General features: G+C 36.9%; 1 protein-coding gene across 1 annotated transcript in view; it reads left to right on the top strand.

Moving 5' to 3' along the window:
• Nucleotides 1-2,786: 2,786 nt before the first annotated feature.
• LOC107562546 (chondroitin sulfate N-acetylgalactosaminyltransferase 1-like) overlaps nucleotides 2,787-6,162 on the top strand; it is a 42,740-nt gene continuing 39,364 nt past the window's right edge. Inside the window, exon 1 of the mRNA XM_016247182.1 lies at nucleotides 2,787-2,871. The gene's annotated coding sequence lies outside the window, so the exon portion shown is untranslated. The remainder of the gene's footprint in view (nucleotides 2,872-6,162) is intronic.

Here is a 6,162-nt window from a genome sequence, read left to right as displayed (position 1 = left end):
GTTTTCTACAAAGTCCCTCCTTCCGACAAGCGCAGTCTGCTCTGATTGGCCAGCTGACCCAGTGCATTGTGATTGGCCGAACACCGCAAGCACTCGTCGGAAATGTAACGCCCCTTACCATAATCGCGAGCTTCATCTTTCAAAATAAATGTAAAGACAGTAAATAATGTCATTAGTTTTACCATCAGTTCAAGCCCAAAAGGGGAACAGAGTCGCGTGACAGACACAGTGATGAAGCTGGTATGTGGTTACAGTACACAAGCCACGGTTAAGACAGCTGACTCCACTGTGATGTGACCCTGTGTCTCTCTCTCTCTCTCTCTTTCTCTCTCTCTCACACACACACACACACACGATGCGCAAAACTCTGCATTTGAACAGTCAACAGAACGGTCATCCATAAAATGCATCGCTGTTCTGTTGTAAGTAATCTTAAAGATTCCTAAATGCATCTACTTCAGGAAGGCCAAATAAAGTGCTTTTGCTTTCACACTGAAACACACAGCGTCTCCCTGACATGCTGCTTCAACACTAACTGCGGTTACTGAAACCACGCCTTCTTTCTTTGCGTGAACATTTGGGCAGCATTACGCAAATATTCCCACATAGTGAGGTAGATTTGTGGGGGCGTGTTAGAGTCTTAACTTTGATAAAGAATATCTCTTGAGTCCTTGGTTTTGAGACTTTAGTCTTTGCAACTTCAGGGATCTTATCTATGCACAATTATGGCGTTATTTTAATGACAAATGTCGAGAGTGCATTATTGTAGCGTGAAAGCACATTAATATAATGCTCGAGCGCGAATCTCTCCGCACAAAACCGGACACGCGCGCTCAGATACACGCTGCTCTCGCCCAGAGAGAGTGCACACACTTAAAACGTGTCTCTCCTCGCACGCAAACTGTCCTGTGCACTCTCAAATCTCTCTGTGCTCATGCGCTAGATATTCAATCTTTTCGCACCTTTGAGTTTGAGTGCGAGGAGAGACACCTTTTAAGTGCGCGCACTCCCTCTGGGCGAGAGCAGCGTGTATCTGAGCGCGAGCGTCCGGTTTTGTGCGAGAGCAAAAGAAATCCGCGCTCGAGCGTTATATTAATGTGCTTTCGCGCTACAATAATGTGCTCTCGACATTTGTCATTAAAATAACGCCATACACAATCAGCTTGTAACACTCCAAAGAGAAAGGAAAACTTGAAATCGCATCATATGACCCCTTTAACACAACTTGTAAATGTTACATTATATGGACTCACAGAGATAGATTATTTATTTAATAGTTTGTCTGAAGAAGTCATATCTGGAATGGCATGAGGGAAAGTAAATGATAAGACAATTTTAATTTCTGGGTGGACTATCCCTTTAAAATGTGGTAGGCCTAACATTAGCGAAATTTCGGTAAAATTTTGCTGGCAAAAAAAATCCATGTTTGTAGTGGGTAGTGTAGCTCACATAAAAGTCAAGTATTTCAAACAAAGCAGCTTTCTGTTCGCACAGCAGATTTGCCAGAAAACACGAACTCCTTGCGAAATCTGCGAGAAAATCTTTTGCCTTCATGCAAAATTCCCCGAGTATCTTTAGCGGGTTGAGGAAATCCACACTGTAAAAAAAAATCAGTAAAATTTACGGTAAAAAACCGGCAGCTGTGGTTGCCGGAATTTTACCGTAAAAAATACGGTAGCAACGCTTTTAGGTTTTACGGTTTTAACTTAAATTTACAGTTAAATACCGTAATTTCATTAACTGATATAATGTTAATATACCAACCTATTGAAGTACTGAAATCTGTTTTGTACCTTTGTAATACACTGATAACCACCAAATGCAGGAGGTGATGAGAAAGTCACATGATGAACCAAAGCCCATCACAAGCAGCTTTTAAATAATAACATATATAGAAGGCGCACAGTGTCATTCACACAAACACTAAACACCATCATGATAACACACATGAAACTGAAATACTGCAAGAAACATTCATTTAACAACATTAGGTGTAACATACAACCCTAATATATAAAACTAAGAAGAAACATAGTTATTTCAACAAAAAAAAACATCAAATTTTGTTGATGTGTATGAATTCTGGGGATGTCAATTTACGGTTATTCACTGTAAATTATAGGTCTTTTTCCACTTCCAAAAACGGTATACTACCGTAAAATGAATGTCCAATACAGTTTTTCACCGAATATAGTAGGGGAATTTACCATTAACCATTTAACAGGTTTTTACTGTAGCATTTTTACAGTCTTTTACCGTTAAATTCACGGTCATTTTTTACAGTGCATGCTGCTCCAGTCCAGCTTTCTTGCTTGGTGACACGCAAAAATTGACGCTTCAGTTTTTTCATTTGTGGCGAAGAAATATACCAGCTAACTTCACCATTTCGTGGAAAATGAGTTCATTAACAGACTACTACTTACTTTTTATAGAACTGTTGTATAAAAACATCACATCACTGAAAACCAGCAAGGCTGCCATCTATTTGTGGGCTATTTGGGCTTACTTTATAAACAGGGGCATTAAAAGAGTGCAAGGCAGAAATGAATAAACCGAAGAAACTGTCGCTCGACGGAACAAATCCTGCAGATAAACAAGTTTCTCCTGCCAGAGAAGCGTGCGGGGCGTCTGGAGCGTGTCGGACTCGGCTGCAGGTAACAACGCAGCCTTTATGTGCGCGCTGGAGGCGGAGGCAGCAGCTCTGGGGTGGGGTGGACCGGAGGATCCGGTTTCGCCGGGAGAGAAACACATAGTGGCTCACCGCGTCTCCGCTCACTCTCCGCCGCATGCTGTTCCAGCACAGAGCGCGCTGTTCTGGAGGAGTCTGGACACTGAGACACGCTGTGGCATCTCCTCTTCTCTGTGATGTTGGTAAGCCATATTCTTCACACTCGTGACATCTGAGAAGCATCGGTGTTTCATATAATCATCCTGTCAGTCATTCTTAAATTCTGTTATGAACAGTTCTTGAATGGAAATATATATGAGAGAACACTCGGGCTAGCTGTCACATGAGGAAGTTGTTACAAGGATTGCATCTTAAGACATTTGAGTCCAAAGTCCAGTTAAATAAATGCTTGTTTTCTGTAGGTTTTATATGTTAGTTTCAATATGGTTTAAACCATCTTAAATTAGCATTTTTATTGTTCTTATTCTGTCCTCCGAACTAAAATAACAGAATCTTCATATATATATATATATATATATATATATATATATATATTAATATCTGTTAACAAATCAACACAATTAAATCACAGGCAACATTCAGACAAGTCAGCTATGCAGTGAAGAAAAGTTGAACAGTGTCACATACAGGTGTAATATGTAACTTTTATTTTTTTGCTGTTTCATGTTTTGTGTTTCATAACTGCTTTCATTTATTTAGCTGTAAAGCATCTGAAGGCTGTTTAATGGCAGAGGTTCCATTACCCCATATAGTGAGACAACATGTTCCACTATAGGATCAGTAGCGTGGTAAATGAACTGTATCTTTCTTCTCGGGCAATAACGGTGGAAATGTGCAATTGCTTTTTGTAGCCAAGTGTATGTGACTAAACAGAAACTGACTTTCAAATATTGAATGTGCACTTGTATAGAGGAGTTAGTTTGTTCAGGCGAGTTATCTGAGCGCTGGAAGGAGCAAGATTTGAACAGTCTTGCAGATCATTCAGACATCTCAGGAACTTACCTAAGTGAAGTACATTCAGTGTACTGTTCAAAGGATTGGGATTTTTGAAAAAGTTTTTGTAGTCTCTTATGTGTTTATTTGATCAAAAATAAAGTAAAAACAGCAAATAATATTACAATTTAAAATAACAGTTTTCTATGTTCATTTATTTTAAAATGCAATTTATTCCTGTGACGCAAAGCTGACTTTTCAGCATAATTATCCCAGTCTTCAGTGTCACATGATCCTTCAGAAATCATTCTAATATGCAGATTTGCTGCTCAAGAAATATTTCTGATATAATGAATGCTGACAAACATATTCACTTTTGTTTCAGGATTCTTTGGAGAATAGAAAGTTCAAACTGAATTTTTTCGCTATCTAAATATCATTATTAATGTCTTTAAGGACACTTTTAAACAATGTATTGCATCCTTGCTGAATAAAATTAATAGTTTCATAAAAAAAAAATCGTACAGACCTTTCGAACTGTAGTGTGTGTGTGTGTGCAGGGAAAATTATGTAACTGAGCGCCTTTTTTGACAAACATGATTTTCGCACACTAAAAAGTACACAGGCTTTCCTAGTAGTTGGTTAAATCAGGTTTGATTTTATCATTTGCTCTGAAAAGGAAATGCAACTTAAAACATCCTACAGAACTTCTCAAGAATTCCTTTGGATAAACACCGTTTTGCTTTTTAAGAGTTGGGCCGTCTGCCAAGCTGAATGTGAATACTGGGTGAATTCAGCTGCTCCATGTCTAGACCTCAAACTCCTTGAACAATGGCAGCTTTAAATCAAAACTCAATTTTAATTCCAGTCTCCGCTTATTTTGCCATACTGATGATGAGTTTGCATTAGTAATGCCTGCTCTCTGATTATTTCATTTTTTCCGTGCACTAATGCCCACTTTCTCTCATGCACACATTCAAGCTTATTAATATGATCAACTGTTTCCTTGTACACCCAACTTTTTTTTTTCTTATACAAAGAAAGTCAGAGGGATCCAGTGATGTTTTGCTTTTCTGCAGTAGACCAATTTGGAGTAGACGTCACAGTTATGTCACTTGCAGCTGCGCGCTCATGGTGGTGGCAGAAAAACACTGGCAACAAGTGCAGGGAAATGGGTAAAATACATGGAATAAGAGAGAAAATGTATTGTTGTGCCTTTGGATGTCAGAATCAGAATGCAAATCATTTTTATAGAATACTGTCATCAAAGACACCATTCGAGGCTAAACGCAGATGTTTAACCAGACAGACTATATGGATGAAAACTGCTATGATTACTCAACAGTAGGTCAAACAGTAGGTCTACATAATATTCACATATGCAGTTCATAGGGGACGTATTGTATATCAGCCCTACGGTTACAGCAAGAAATATTATTTAAACCTATTAATATTTTACATAATATTTATTTATATTATCTCACAATTCAGACTTTTTTTTTCTCGAAAATGCAAGTTTATATCTCCTAGTTGGGACTTTATAACTTGATTTAACTCAACAATAGTGAGTTTGTCAATTCTGAGAAAAAAACCCCAGACGACAGGGATATAAACTCATGATTCTGAGCCAAAGGGAAAAGAGAGAATGACAAGTTGTTTTTCCTTATTAGAATTGTGAGATATATATCTTGGAATTGCGAGAAGTCAGAATTTTTAAATATATGCTACTTGAAAACTGTCATTGTCTGCCACCAGATAGGCCCCGCCCACAAAAACGTCATCACTGTTTCGTCAACACCGAATTGGTCTATATATATATTGCGATATGACATAATATCAGAATTTTTACCAGATTACTTGAATCATTTTTTTTTAAAGAATGAATAATTATAGAATTAGTGAGGTGATTTTTTTGGAGAGTGTATCAGCAAAAAAGAAAAAGAAAAAAGGTAAATAAAGTAAATAAATGCATAAAAATAATAAAATAGAAATAAATAAATAAAAATGCTGCTGGTAATAATAATAATAATGCTACAAAAATATTTTTTACCCTAAAGATTTTTTGTTTTTAAATTGTGATTTTTTTTTTTACGACTGCAAGATTTAGGAAAAACGTGAAAATTTGCCCGTTCATACTTGAGTTTACTTTTGACAAGAACTGACTCAAACCTCTTTCAGCAACAAGTTGTTTTTTTTTGTTGTTTTTTTTACACCACATCCCCACTGTTTTTGACCAGTTCAATATGGCTATAAAATAATAATAAATGTCTTGGTTTTATTGTGATTATTAATTATAATATTGAGATTACTGTGATAATCTAATATACAGTATATATACAGTGGGGGAAAAAGTATTTAGTCAGCCACCAATTGTGCAAGTTCTCCCACTTAAAAAGATGAGAGAGGCCTGTAATTTTCATCATAGGTATACCTCAACTATGAGAGACAAAATGAGGAAAAAAAATCCAGAAAATCACATTGTAGGATTTTTAAAGAATTTATTTGCAAATTATGGTGGAAAATAAGTATTTGGTCAATAA

Source organism: Sinocyclocheilus grahami, unplaced genomic scaffold, assembly GCF_001515645.1.
Source record: "Sinocyclocheilus grahami isolate Dianchi unplaced genomic scaffold, SAMN03320097.WGS_v1.1 scaffold828.1, whole genome shotgun sequence".
Taxonomy (NCBI): Eukaryota; Metazoa; Chordata; class Actinopteri; order Cypriniformes; family Cyprinidae; genus Sinocyclocheilus; species Sinocyclocheilus grahami.
This window is presented reverse-complemented; position numbering and strand designations above follow the sequence as displayed.